Below are 15,661 nucleotides of genomic sequence, written 5' to 3' on the forward strand. Positions count from 1 at the left end.
ACAAATATTCTTTGCATCTTAAATTTAGGAAGAAGTGACCACAACAGAGGTCCCAGGAATACCCCCTAGGGCAGTGGTGCTCAACCTTCCTAATGCTACCACCTTTAATACAGTTCCTTGTTGTGATAACCCCCACATAAAATTATTTTCATTACTTACTTCATAACTGTAGTCTTGCTACTGTTATGAATTGTAATGTAAATTTATGTTTTTCTGATGGTCTTAGACAGCCCCTGTGAAAGGGTCATTTGATACCAAAGGGGTTGTCACCCACAGGTTGAGAAACACTGCCTTAGGGCATACCGATCTTGTCGCCAGAATGGACTTGGTCACAATCTTTCCCCCACTGGCTTGATTCTCTTGTTTTCTTTCTGTTTTGTTTTGAAACGGTCTCATGTAACCAGGTTGGTCTTGAACTCCTGATCCTCTGGATTCTACCTGCTGAGTCCTGGGATGACAGACATGAGCCACATGCCTGGTTGGTATGGTTTTTATCTGTCAGTTTGGCCACTGAAGTGTCCTTATTAGGGGTGGGGTGAAACTTCACAATGAAGAGTTGTCTTTTCCTTGTGGGAATGATGAGGTGACATGAAGAAGCCTGCGGAGCTGCCCTCCCCAGAAGCCAGGCAGCAGAGAGGAGCAGCCACTCCATCCCTGAGATGGTGAGCCTGATTTCTGGGAAAAGGGCAGCAGGGCTCCTCAGATGTAAATAGGTCATTAAGACTCAATTTGCTAAGACTGAAGGCTCTGGGTTCCCAGGGGGACTAACCCCAAAGGACTGTGATGTCTTTACCTTAGCATGCGGCTGGAGGAGAGGACCAAGTGCCCCAGAGAAGGATGCTGTGGTAACAGCAAGCAAACAGACATAGAGGTGGGACTCTCCTATGCCCTTGTCTGGCTTAATATCTAGGTCAAGTCATTCCTCCAGTGGAGGGCAGCTCTGTTGTCAGTGAAAATAGGATGAAGTCTTGCCTCTGAATCAAAAGTTGTCAGGGCTAGGCTTCATGGGGCAGACTTGTAATCCTAGGCACTTGAGAGCCGCTGCAGAAGGGTCAGGAGTTCAAAGACTGCCTGAGTGACTTATAAGTGCCTGTCTCAAAATTTCAAAAAGAGCGGGGCAGTAGTGGTGCACACCTTTAATCCCAGCACACGGGAGATAGAGACAGGTGGATCTCTGTGAGTTCGAGGCCAGCCTGGTCTACAGAGCGAGATCCAGGACAGGCTCCAAAGCTACAGAGAGAAACCCTGTCTCGGGGAAAAAAAAAATTTTTTTTTTTTTTCAAAAGGAAAAGAATATAGAGGATGTAGTGTAGGGCTGCAGTTCAGTGGGAGAAACCCTTGTCAAAGCCCTGGGGGTCCTTATCACGACGAAAACACACACACACACAAATAATAATAATTATAATTTTTAAAGGTTGTTGGGATGCTATGAAAGTGACCCTGTGAAGTCTGTAATATTGTACAGCAAAGGAAACAGCCAAGAGGCCAGCCATACAAGAAGAGGAGGTAATGCCAGTGACATCTCATCAGGAAGCAGGTATCTGAATGTAGAAGGAACTCCACAAACTCCACAGCAAAAGCAAGCAAGCAGTCAGCCAACCAACAGTGGACAGCCAGTAGAGCTAGGAGACAGTTCTCAGAAGAGAACAGACAGATAACCCACAAGCAGATGCCACACGTTCAACATCACCTTAGGGAGATGAATTCAAAGCCACTAGGAGGCACCACTTCACCCCAGTCTGAATGGCTGTTAAGTATGTGCCTGTGAGGACGTGGAGGAAAAGAAACCCTTCAGTGTTGTTAGTGGGAATATGAGTCAGCCGTTACGGAAAACGGTGTGGAGGTTCCTTAAAAACTAAGAATAGACCTGCCACATGATCCAGTATTCCCACTACCAGGTATATCTATTCAACGAAAATGAGAGCAGTATAATATGCACTGTGTATTACTTTGTTGTTTCTGCTGTTTTAGATAAGGACTCGGTATAGCCCAGGCTGGCCTCGAATTCCTTATTGTAGCTGAAGAGGACTTTGAACTTCTGATCCTCCTGCCTCTACCTCCCAAATGCTGGGTTGCAAGCAGGTGCCACCATGTTCCATTTATGTGATATTGGGGGTAAACCCAGGGTTTGGGGCATGCTAGACAAGGATTTTACCAACTGAACTATAGTCCAGGCCTTATTTGTTTTTTTGAGACAAACTCTGAAGTCCAAACTGGCCTGAAACTCACTATGTAGTCCAGACTAACCTCAAACTCCTAGTGATCCTCCTGCATCAGCTTCCAGAGTGTTAGGATTATAGATGTACTATGCCCTGTTGGAATCAGTATTTTTGTTATTTTCTGTTGTTGGTGATTTTTTTTTTAAATTTTTGAGACAGAATCCCTCTCTGTAGCCCTGGCTGGCCTGCAGCTCATTATGTAGACCAGATTGACCTTGAACTCACAGAGATCCACCTGTGTCTGCCTCCCAATTAAAGGCATGTGCCACCACTCCTGGCTCTTGGTAATTTTTTTCTTTTTGGAATAGGGTCTCATGTAGCCCAGGCTAGCCTTGGACTCAATAGGCAGCCAGGGATGGTCTCAAACTCCTTATCTTGCCTGTACCTCCAGTGCTGTGGTTACAGGCACATGTCACTATAGCTAGTTGAAATTAATATGTTTTAATTTTTAAAAAGATGTATTTATTTTTTATTTTATGCATGTGAGTGTTTGCCAGCATCTGTGAGTTACAGATAGTTGTGAGCCACCATGTGGGTGCTGGGAACAGAACTTGGGTCCTCTGGAAGAAGAGCAAATACTCTTAACCACGGAGCCATCTTTCCCACCTTTAAAATAAATAAGTAGAAGAGATAACTGCACTCACTCCCCTGTGCTCTCTGCAGTCCTATTTCCTGTAGACATTCAATGGAAAGAACTTGTCAGCTGATGAGCACATAACAGAAGTGTGGTACAGATCCACAACTGAATACTTTCCAGCCGCGAGGGAAGAGATGGGAGAAGGCTCATCAACATGAAAATAATAGAAGCAAGAGGTTCTGGTCTGTGATTACATCAGTCCAGTAACAATGACTGCACCTTTCATAAAAAGTTTTCATCACAAAGAAGTGGTAAGTGGCTGGGCAAGGAGGCTGGGGTGAGTGGATCTCTGTGGATTCCAGACCAGCCTGGTCTACTGTAGTGAGTTCCAGCCAAGGGTACATAGTGAGACCCTGTTTTAAAAAAATAAATGAAGGAAGGAAGAAGGAAGGAAGGAAGGAAGGAAGGAAGGAAGGAAGGAAGGAGAGAGAGAGAAAGGAGGAAGGGGAGAAAGAGGGGGAGGAGACGGAAAAGGAGGACCCAGACATAGAAGTAGATGCCTGTAATCCCAACACTCAGAAGGCTGAGGCAGAAGGATTGCCAGGAGTTTCAAGATATTCCCATGGAACTGGCAAACCAAAGAGGAGGCATTCACATTAAACCTGGGGTAAGCATCACACATTGTATGTGTGGGTCAAAACATTAAGCGACCCCATTAATATGTGCAATTTTTGTTTTTATATTTCTGTTCAATGTTGATTCATAAATAAAGAAAAAGAGAAAACTTGATTGCATTCTGACCTAAGGAGGGTTTCCTACAGTAGATGAAGTTCAGCCATGAGTCTTGTATGCTCTACTCCTCCTGTGGCTCCATCTTTACAGTGGCTCCATCCTGTCGTCTGGTGAGATTCAGAGGTACCAGGGAAGCCTTCTGTAGGTGCCCTTTCTCTCTGAAGCAAGTGTGTGGTCTAGGGGCACACATTTCCAGAAGCGCAGGGTTAGGCTGCACCTGCAGGATCTTAGTCAGGCAGTTCCCGGCACCCACCTCAGGTGACCCTCCAGCTCCCAAGAGCTCCCTGCATGTATGGGTTGCACATAAATGCATGGCAGGCACACATACATACATACAAGTAAATAAATCTTCAAAAAAAAAAAAAGAATCTCTTTCGAGACCAAATCCAATGCTGACTTCAGCAGAGGAGGAGAAAGGATAACTAATTGAATCCTTCCCATCAGGGATGTACATAAAAGTTGATATGGATGGATAGAGATAATATGGATGAATTGATTTACTGAGACAGTCCCAAAATGCATCCCAAACAGACCTTGAAATTGTTTTGTAGCCCAGGCTGCTCTCACACTCATGAGCCTCCTACCTCAGCCTCCTGAGTATTACAGATATGTGCATTACAGATATGTGCATTACAGATATGAGCATTACAGATATGAGCATTACAGATACATGCATTACAGATATGTGCATTACAGATATGAGCATTACAGATATGAGCATTACAGATACATGCATTACAGATGTGCATTACAGATATGTGCATTATAGATATGTGCATTACAGATATGAGCATTACAGATATGAGCATTACAGATACATGCATTACAGATATGTGCATTACAGATATGAGCATTACAGATACATGCATTACAAATGTGCATTACAAATATGTGCATTACAGATATGAGCATTACAGATATGTGCATTACAGATATGAGCATTACAGATACGTGCATTACAGATGTGCATTACAGATATGTGCATTATAGATATGTGCATTACAGATATGAGCATTACAGATATGAGCATTACAGATACATGCATTACAGATATGTGCATTACAGATATGTGCATTACAGATATGAGCATTACAGATATGAGCATTACAGATATGAGCATTACAGATACATGCATTACAGATATGTGCATTACAGATATGTGCACTACAGATATGAGCATTACAGATACATGCATTACAGATATGAGCATTACAGATACATGCATTACAGATATGTGCATTACAGATATGAGCATTACAGATATGAGCATTACAGATACATGCATTACAAATGTGCATTACAGATATGTGCATTACAGATATGAGCATTACAGATATGTGCATTACAGATATGAGCATTACAGATACGTGCATTACAGATGTGCATTACAGATATGTGCATTATAGATATGTGCATTACAGATATGAGCATTACAGATATGAGCATTACAGATATGTGCATTACAGATATGTGCATTATAGATATGTGCATTACAGATATGAGCATTACAGATATGAACATTACAGATATGTGCATTGCAGATATGAGCATTACAGATATGAGCATTACAGATATGTGCATTATAGATATGAGCATTACAGATATGTGAATTACAGATACATGCATTACAGATATGAGCATTACAGATACATGCATTACAGATATGTGCATTACAGGTATGTGCATTACAGATATGTGCATTACAGGTATGTGCATTACAGATATGTACATTACAGATATGTGCACTACAGATACGTGCATTACAGATATGGCATTACAGATACGTGCCACTACACCGGGCTCAGGATTTGAATTAAACAGGAGGATTATTTGCGAGAGAAAGGATATGCGATCTGTGAAGCCAGGTCAGGCTGACTGAGGCCATGGACACGCCCACAAGCCATTGCTGCATTAGGCCCATCCCCTCCCAATGCAAACCAGCTGCCAATTGATCGCTGATTGTTTTAATAAATCACTAGCAGAAGAGGGTAGAATTCTAATAGGCGCTCCACATTCCCAGCTCTTGCATACAAATCAACTAACTTACAGGGTTTTGCAGGTGTAATTAAAGTCAATTAAGTAACAATTGACTTTAAGATTGTCTGAGGCAGAGGGCTGGAGAGATGCGAGGGTAGACTGGGGATATAATATTATATATTATCAGTTGGTGGAGTGTTTGCTTAGCAGGCACAAAGCCCTGGGTTCTGTCCCAGCACCTCATCAACTTGGTATAGTTTGCCCATGTCTGTAATCTCAGCACTTGGAAGTTAGAGGTGAGAAGATCAAGTCAACTTCAGTGCAGGAGGTAGAAATGAGTTGGAGGCCAGCCTGGGCTACAGACTCTGTCTAAAAGGGGAAAAAAAAATGTTGAGGGGAGTCTGAGTCCCTTAAAGCAAATTTTTCTCTAGAAGAAGTCAAAGTGTAAAACCCCTGGATGAATTCAGTCCCTGACCCTGGCCACCAGAACACCACATGGTGAGCAAGAAACAACTTCCAGGGGTGGCGTTGGGCTGACGGCACGGGAGAAGGGTGAGGGAAGTGAGATGCTCTTCTGTTTCGGCCAAACGAATCTCAGGACTGTGCTCGGTCATGTGGATTAGCCCACCCAAGCGAGGGATGCCTTTAGAGGTGATCAAGAGACCCCACCCCCAGTCCTCTGTGTGGCCTAGTACCTCACCGGAAGGCTAGGAATGCAGATACCTGGGGTGTGTGTGTGTGTGTGTGTGTGTGTGTGTGTGTGTGTGTGTGTGTGTGTGTGATCCAGCTATCTTTAGGGAGTTAATTTAAATGTTCACCCAGATTGAGAGACCCTGTAATCCCAGCACTTGGGAGGCTGGCGAAGGAGGATTGCAAGTTTGAGGCCAGTCCAGTTTGCATGGTGTAAGGCCCTGTCTCAAAACAACACCAAAAACAAAACCACAAAGGATTAGGGGTGTCGCTTAGTTGGTAGAGTGCTTGCCTAGCTCTAGTATTTGCAAAATTGATCCTAACACCAAATAAAGAGGGTGTCTTGGCACTTGCCTGTAATCCCAGTGTTCAAGAGGTGGAGGCAGGAGAATCAGAAACTGAAGGTCGTCCTTGCAACATAGCAGTTTAGAGAAGCCTGGACTATGTCTCAAAACAAAACAAAAAAATTATGGCCCTCAGGGCACACAATGATTTCACCGAAGGTGACAATCCTGTGGTGATAGACAAAGAAAAGGTGGAGGAAGTCTGGAGCCTGGCCGTGTCTCCTCGAGATCCCTGGCAATTAGGTTAGAGTTTTAAAACACCGCTGTGGTGAGCCAAGATCGCCCGAGGAGCCTTCTAATCGATACGCATTAGACGGGGCCGATGAGGCAGCGACACAGTTGAAAGTTTAGTGAGTAATGATGAAATTACATTCTCTGACTCATACTATATTGTCAAGGCCTGAGGACATCGTCCCAATTAAAATGGCTTCAGATCCATTCTCCGTGTCTGAAAATCCTCACAGACTGTGTTCCATACCTCTGCTGCCTTCCTCCAGTACTGGCCATGCTAACTTTGTTCTTCAGCTCTGGATGGCTCAACAGACTCACCCCTCCTTGGCCCACCCCATCATCAGGAGTTTCCCTTCCTCCCTCCTTCCCTCCCTCCCCTCTTCCCTTCCTCCCTTTCTCTTTTCTCCTCTCCTCCTTCTTCCTTTCTCTGTCTCTTTCGACTCTGTCTCACATAACTAGGTTGGCCTTGAACTCACTGTATAGCCAAGAATGACCTTGACTATTGTCCTGTTTCTGCCTATGGAGTGCTGGGGATTACAGGCATTGGGCACCCTGCTTGGGTTTTTTTTTTTTTTAATTGTTATCCTTTGTTTTTAAAGATTTATTTATTTACTGTGTACTCAGTATTCTGCCTGCATGTATTCCTGCAGGCCAGAAGAGGGCACCAGATCTCATTACAGATGGTTGTGAGCCACCATGTGGTTGCTAGGAATTGAACTCAGGACCTCTGGAAGAGCAGCCAGTGCTCTTAACCGCTGAGCCATCTCTCCAGCCCCAGTTTGTTTGTTTTATATGCGCTAGAGATCTAACCCCAGGGTTTGTGTGTATAAGGCAAGCACTTTACCAAGAGAGCTCCATCCCCAGTCATCACTGGGTGTTTTCCCACCAGTCCCTCCTAGCAGGTGTCTTGATGCTTTCTTCGAGGACACACCAGAAGCACCCTGAGTTATTGGCCGATTCCAGTTGGTAGCAAGGGAACAAATGTTCCCAGGATTGTTAAACAACAACTGAAATCAGGGGGTGCTGTCGTTACTTGAACATGGAATGGAACAAAGCCAGCTGTGGTGTTCTTTGTCTTCTGTTCCCAATTAAAAAACAAAAGAGAGGTCAGAATATGTCAGTCAAACCTGTTTTCACTCATAGGCCTTCACATACTAATTGTGTGGGGGCTCCCCTTCAACAACCCAGTCTCCTATTCTCCGGACGCCAGATGGTCATCCTACGATCCTGTCCCATTCTGATGGAAGCCACAGTTTGAGAGGCTCAGCATAAGACCCAAGAAAGTATTACAGAAAGGGGTGGCTGACAGATGGCTAGAGGTTGAGAGCACTGGCTGCTCTTCCGGAAGACCTGAGTTCAGTTCCCAGAATCTACATGGCAGCTCACAACCTTTTGTAACTTCAGTCCCAGGGTAACTGATGTCCCTCTTCTGGCCTGTGTAGGCACTGTAAAAGGTGGTGTACAGACAAGATGCAGGCAAAACACCCACGTACATGAAATAATACAATTTAAAGAACTTTAAGAGATTTAGCTCAGTGATAGAGTGCTTGCCTAGCAAGCACAAGGCCCTGGGTTCAATCCTCAGCTCAAAAAAAAAAAAAAAAAAAAGAACTTTAAAGTATTTGAGGCAGTGGGTAAAGGCACATACTATCTGGCCTGATGACTTAAATTTTATCCCTGGGCCCCATATGGTGAAAGGAGAGAGCCAACTCCCACAAGCTGTCCTCTGACCTCCATATGTCTGTGGCATGTGTGTGCCCACACACATACACACAAACACAAGTAAAATAAATGTACGAAGGAAAAAAAGGAGAGTGTTGAGTACCTAGCTTACCCATACTTCTGTCCAAACTGGCTGTAAAATCAGGATGCCTTACTCTTCTTAAACTCCTGCCTTCATTTCCGGGTTCAGTTACTTACTAGAATAACTCAGAACTGGAGATGGCCATTTACTTAGTATCACAACTTTTTTTTTTTTTTTTTTTTTTTTTGGTTTTTCGAGACAGGGTTTCTCTGTGTAGCTTTGCGCCTTTCCTGGAACTCACTTGGTAGACCAGGCTGGCCTCGAACTCACAGAGATCCGCCTGGCTCTGCCTCCCGAGTGCTGGGATTAAAGGCGTGCGCCACCACCGCCCGGCTACAACTTTTTATTATGAAAGGTTTGAGTCAAGAGCGGCCACTGGGAGATGTATAAGGATAGTTAAGTGTGTGGGGATGCAAGGAGCTTCTCTGGGCTTACCAACTGGGAATCAAATGGAATTTCATCCTAAGGCATTTTTTCCCCCCCCGGAGCTGAGGACTGAATACAGGGCCTTGCACTTGCTAGGCAAGTGCTCTACCACTGAGCTAAATCCCCAACCCCATCCTAAGGCATTTAAATGGAGGCGTTCTTGCACTACCATAGCTGATTAAATCATTCATCATGGGTGATCAATTCTGCTCTCCCCACTGGTCCTGGGACTTTGGCTGAGGGTACCAACCCCCTAATCATATCTTAGACTTTCCAGCCCCCAGCTCCCAGCTTGGAGCCTCAGTTTCCAGCCGTCTCATTGGCATAGAAATGAACTCATCAGCCTGAAGCTCTAGGCTGAGAACTTAGATGAAAGACCAGATATGTATGTATGCCTTACAGTGTGGCCATCAGCAATGGAGTCTGTGAATGAATGAGTTCCCTGGGGTACAGGTGCCAACGGGAAGGAATAGTGCATCTCAGCAGACACCTGCTCTGCCTCTACTACAGCAACTGGGATGACACACCTGATGTGTGCATTCTGTGTAACAGCCCCCAGACCTTAGCAAAACTGACTCCATGATGGAAGTACCATTCAGGCTGTAAAACACAGCACACAGACAGCACCACCAGCCAAAACAAAAACAAAGTCCTAATCCATCAACGCCCATTCTTCTGGGAACGTCTCTAAATGTACTAGCCTTCCTTTTTTTACTTCTGTAATTCCACCTCTCGCTAATTATTCTTGTTAACTGAAGTATGTCAACGCAGGACATGTATTTTGTGCTTAAAAGCTCACCCTGAGAAAGGCTTGGGCTACAATAGGATCCTGAACATTCAGTGTTGTTGCTGGGAGGCTAATAAAGACTTTCTATTGGCTTAAACCCTTGTCCAAGTAGCCTTCTCTGGTGGATACCCTACAACAGTCTATCTGTCATACTCTTTTTTAAAACATTTGGGTGTGTGTGTGTGTAGAGGTCAGAGGAAAACTTGTGGAAGTCAGTTCTCTCCATCTACCAAGTGGCAGAGATCCAATCTAGTAGTCAGGACTGGCAGCAGGTGCTTTTATCCCCTGGGCCATCTTTCTGGCTCTTGACATATTCTTTATCTGGATCAATTGGCCTTAGATGAAGTCTTCAGTGACAACCAAGTCCATGAGGCTAAGTCCACATCCACTTCACATCATAATCACAGCAGGGAAAAGGTCAGAGGGAGTAGACCGTCACCCATGGCCCAGAAACTGGAACTCTTCCCATAAACCTCAGCTCCCTACTCCTGAGACAGACTGAAATCCATGTTTCCAACAACAGTGGTCTGAGAACTCATCACCTGTTCTCAGGCGAGAGAGATATCCCTTTTGCTGTTGGTTGAGAAAGTTCTACAGCTGAATGCAATGGGTTAAAGCCAAGCAAGCAGGAACAAAAAGGTGAGAGCAGAAAAAGAATCACTGCCTGCAGTTATAAGGCAAGCACAGGAATTCTCCCCAGAGCAACAGGCTCCTGAGCAAAGCAAGTGTGGAGGTTTACCCAAGGGGCGCACATGTTCGAGAAAGGACTTCATGAGAGGCTCATCCTGAGCATGCTCCCAAAGGTCATAGTTCAACCAGGGAAGATCGTGGACACGCATTTTTGGACATTCTTAGTTTAAGGTCTAGCACAGATATTTGAAAAATTATTCTGGCGCACAGGAGCACATTTGGGCATGCTTAGCTCATATTGTAAAGATGGTGAACGGTGCCCCCACAGGCATGCACAACTCAAACCATAACATTCTAGATAGAAAAAAGGAAAGGGCACTTTGAAGGTGTAATTCTGTAAGACTGCCCTTAGAGGTGCCTGTCTCATGAGGCTGCTAACAAACCTTCATTTGAGACTCGCTCCTCATTCTTGAGGGGTTCAGGATAGACGTCATTTTTCTGAAAGTACTTAGCAGTGGAGCGGAGGGCCTTGTACATTCGTAATGAATTGAGTGTAATATGTTTTCTGAAGTTACACATATTTATTTGTATATGTGTGGACAAGTGTGCCAAGGTACATGTGTGGAAGTCAGAGGACAGCTTTTGGGAATTTCCTTTCCCCTTCTGGAATGTGGGTCTTGGGACTGAATTTGGGCCAGTAGGCTTGGCAGCAAGGCCTTGATCCTGGAAGCCACCTCTGTCCTAAGTTAAGTATGCTTTATCGCTGGCTCCGTTTCCACATCAGCATGTGCTTTAGAATGTGTTCCCTGGGGAAGGACCTTCCATACAGCATTTTAAAGGGCTCGAGCTTGAATTTCTCTTTGGGAGCAGCTCTGCTGCGAACTAGAGCAGGAGCTAGAAGTGTTAATCAATTTTCATGAGCTTTTTGACACAGTTTGGTCATTGTAACCTTACATGTACAGTTGGCTCTTTCAGCTCTGCTGGATGACTGAGGTCTCCATGTCGTACGTCACCCCTGTTCTACTCCTGAAAAAAAAAATCCATAAAATCGAAGAGATATTAAATTCTCCTGGGGCAGATGGCAGGACTGTAAACACCATGTGTCAAGCTCTTTCCAGGCAGCACGCCTTTGGCTTGCATTGTCTCTTCCGACGGGGACAGGTGGCTCACTGATGTGTGCTAGCAGTTTGGGTGTGTGAGCTTCGCTCTGTTCTTCTTTAAATGTGAAATCTTTACTACTCCAAGAAGCTGGCCGTGCAGGGTGTCTTTTCTGTAGAACTTGTCCTATAAGCAGATTTAACAATTGCTTAGGCCAACCTTTCTAGCTTACCTTGATCCTTTTGCCTTCATTCTATCGTCTTCTATGTAGATGTAGCAAACTTACAGAGAGGCAGAGGTGTACACAAAGGCAGCTGGAGAATTTCTCCAGTCCCAGCTGCATGCTTAGTGGCATGGTCTCTCACTATTTACACTTTTCTTTATTCTTGAACAACGACAGATGATCATATCTAGTGTTATTTCCAGCCTCCGACTCCCTTCTTATTCCCACTAGACATCCTCCTCCACACCCACGCCTTTTCTTTTTCCTGATAACCCACTCAGTCCAGTCAGCGATGCCGGTGTGTACACAGGTGTGGGACTATCCCCTGGAGCCTAGGAATCCTCCCAGTGACGCTCCCCTAGACAGAATGAGTCTCCCTCCCCAAGCAACTGTCAGCTGCCAGTAACTCCTCATTAAGGAGTGGGGCCTGAGTATGAGCTCATCTCCCCAGCAGCTGGGATTTTGGCTGGTACTTGGGTCAGTCTTGTGCAGGTAACTGAGTTTATGCGTGTAACAGCCATGTTGTGTCCTGAAGGCAGCATTTCACCATGCTCTTCCCCATCCTCTACTCTTACATTCTTTCCACCCCCTCTTCCTCAATGTCCCCCAGACAATGGTTGAGAGGGGGTCTTCTCATATCAGTTTAAGTCTCCCCTCTGATGCCTTTGCCATGTCCAGCTGGTGCTTTCATGGTTCGTTAGTGCCTGGGGCAGTAAGGACCTCCTTTTCCTTATTCAGTTTCCTTCTGACGGCACTAGGAAAATCTGCCTCTTTCCAGAATGAACAGGAACCACAAGAAAGTATATCTACGTCTTCCTATACAGTTAATGCCCTCTCTTTTCTTAATTCTGGTGCCAAAGTCAGGTCTGTTACCTCAGCTGAACAGAAATTCGGTCAGATCGATGTACTTGATGTTTACCATTAGCTGTGGAATTGCACTTGTCAACACACCACGAAGGACCCTTTGGCTGGAGTGTGTCTAAATTATTAGCTCCAAGCATTCTTGTGTTAGAAACTCCGTCATCTAACTCATACAAATTTAGAGAATGATTAGGTTAAGTGTCTGGCAATGTGCTTAAAGTCAGATGGTACCTGTGCCTGGTCTTGTAACATTTACCTATTAGATGGTTGTCTTTCTTCAGAAGATTGGGAACTTGGCTTGGGGTCTAGATGGTCAGTGACTGCCCTGTAGTGTAAGTAGTAGATTCATTTCTTTTTTCTTTCTTTTCTTTTCTTTTTTTCGAGACAGGATTTCTCTGTGTAGGTTTGGTGCCTGTCCTGGATCTCACTCTGTAAACTAGGCTGGCCTCAAATTCACAGAGATCTGCCTGGCTCTGCCTCCCGAGTGCTGGGATTAAAGGCATGCGCTACTGCTGCTGGCCAGTAGATCCACTTCTAAGACGGGAATAAGATACTTACTGATTTTGGTTAGTGTACTGTTGTGAGTTTGAGGCCAGTCTGATCTACAGAATGGGTTCCAGGATAGCCAGGGCTACACAGAGAAACCCTGTCTTGGAAAAAGAAAAACAAAAAGTATTTGGCTCTAATATTCAGTAAAATTCAATATTTCTCTCTAGCTATAACAAAGGTAACCCAAGGCTCTTCATGGGAAATCTAGACTGTACTAAGGGGAGCCAGACAGGGTGTGGAACCCTTTAGGCCACAACACAAATGCAAAAACAAATAAAAAAAAGACTAAGAAAAAACAAAACAGCCTGAGAGAGAAAGACCGACCTTCCTTCCTTCCTTTCTTCCTTCCTTCCTTCCTTCCTTCCTTCCTTTCTTTTCTTTTTTTTTTTTTTTTTTTTGCTTTTCGAGACAGGGTTTTTCTATGTAGCTCTGGCTGTCCTGGAACTTGATCTGTAGACCAGGCTGGCCTCCAACTCAGAGATCCAAATGCCTCTGCCTCCCAAGCGCTGGAACTAAAGGCGTGCACTGCTGCCACCCCCACCACCCAGTGAGAAAGATTTCTTACTAGCAGCAGATAAAGAACACTTGAGAGTCATTTCCAAAGCAGTGCCCTCCTTGAAGAAAGGAGGCATGGGGACTTGGGACAGAGGTTCTGACCATCCTCCTGCCTCAACCTCCTCAGGGCCAGGGCTGAGTAGTCTATATACTCATATAAAAAGGCACTTTCAGGGCAAGCACACTCCTGAGCATTCTCAGTTATAGGTTACAGTCTTGAACATGCTCAGTTTAAGGTCATTGTTCAAGAAGTAAAGATGGTGGACACATTTGGGGTGCATGCTTAACTCAAGGTAATGGAGCAGATGTTCAAAAGCATACAATTGGCAGCAGGAACACTTTGGGGACATAAAGGTGGCAGACCGTAAAGCCTTTGGGCATGCACAGCTTTCATTGTAAAGATTTAGTTGGAAAGAAATAGTACAGGACACTTTGAAGGTGTATTGGTTTAAGAATTTGACCCTGATTCACTTACCTAGCAGGGCAGTGAGTTTACACCTCAGGATGGTTACTTCCTTCTGTGTGGCATTTTCTTTCTTCAAAATGAAGGGTGGCGTTTCAGTGAGAACCTGTGAAACACAGCAGACTAAGACCCTGATTCTAATTAGAAGAAGAAAGGAAGAACGGAAGGACACCCCCATACTCACTCCACCCCCCCATACCCCCAGCCGGTTGGAATTTCAGCTCACCTGGACAGGTCTGGTCGTTGCTTGGAGAGGCAGCCTCTTGTCTTTGAACGGATATTTTAAATACTAGAAGTTCAGGTGACTCTTGCTTTCTTCAGAGTGTAACACAAAATAACATTTTCCAGCAAGGCGTGGTGGTGCATTCCAGGAATGCTCTTGAGAGTATGAGACAGGAGAAGCAAGAGTTCAAGGCCAAGCCTGGTCTACTAGAGAGTTCAAAGCCAGCCTAGACACAGGAGAACCTATCTCAAACAAACAACCACAGAAAAAGGAAGGGAGGAAGGAAGGAAAGGAAAAGAAAAGGAAAGAGAAAGTATACTGCTTCCTTTGACAGAAATTAACTTTCTGAGGTGGAGTGTCTCACAGGCTGGTTTTGAACTACTGGACTCAAGCCAGAGCTTTCTATGCGCTTTGACTACAAACTGAGAATTAATTTTTTATTCTTTTTTCCTTGTTTGTTTTGCGAGGTTTGCTTGTGTAGGCCAGGTTGGCCTAGAAGAGGCAGTAGTCCTGCCTCGCGCCCTCAAGGGCTAGGATTAATTACCAGCCTGAAGACACCATACCAGACTTGATTAGTAAGGAAAGCCTTAATTAACCAAAAACAGGATCCTGCTTTGGGACATTTGCATCGACCAACTATCAAGGCATTTGCCTTACTGTCGACCTCCCAGAGGCAAAATGTACTGAGTAAAGCTGCCTCCTCCTCCTTCTCGGTCCCTAAGCGACGCTTTCTCTCGACAGATTATCAAGTGGTGGGTGAGGAACTGTTTCAGACTCTGGAGAAACAAACCATACATTCACCCCTGTGGATCTTAAAGATGGACACTTTCATCGGGTGTTCTGGGTGTAGGTGCTGGGGGGCAGGAAACTGGGGCAGGAAGGGTGCTAAACTAGTTTAGTACGAATACTGTTAAATATGAGTTTGTCTAGGCTGCTCCTCTCAGCCTCTATTTAGTGTCTATACAAGTCAACCAGCCATTTGAACGCCTCAACTTTATTAAGGCAAAAAAAAAAAAGATAAAATTCCTCCAAGTCCCTTCCTTCCTTACACAGCCCGAAGGAGCTAATGGATGAGCTAATTGTCATCCCCTTCCAGGTGGTTTTCCTCCATGCTTGGCATCTGCACCGGCAGGCGGCACCTCCAGGGCTCTAGGCTCAGGGCGGGACCCGGTCGCCCACCCTGGCCTCCCGGCCGCCGCCCGCAGGCGCCCA

The 15,661-nt window shown here is 45.0% G+C and overlaps 1 long non-coding RNA gene across 1 annotated transcript; it reads right to left on the reverse strand.

Annotated features, from left to right (window-relative positions):
- Window positions 1-9,008: 9,008 nt before the first annotated feature.
- Window positions 9,009-15,584, reverse strand: LOC128103024 (uncharacterized). Its single transcript, XR_008215615.1, has 3 exons — window positions 14,453-15,584; window positions 14,239-14,332; window positions 9,009-11,761 (listed from the first exon to the last, which is right to left on the reverse strand). It is a non-coding gene; the product is annotated as an uncharacterized LOC128103024 (long non-coding RNA).
- Window positions 15,585-15,661: the final 77 nt, after the last annotated feature.

The sequence above is a fragment of the Peromyscus californicus genome, unplaced genomic scaffold (genome assembly GCF_007827085.1).
Source record: "Peromyscus californicus insignis strain IS unplaced genomic scaffold, ASM782708v3 Scaffold_8__1_contigs__length_139910024, whole genome shotgun sequence".
In the NCBI taxonomy this organism is placed as follows: Eukaryota; Metazoa; Chordata; class Mammalia; order Rodentia; family Cricetidae; genus Peromyscus; species Peromyscus californicus.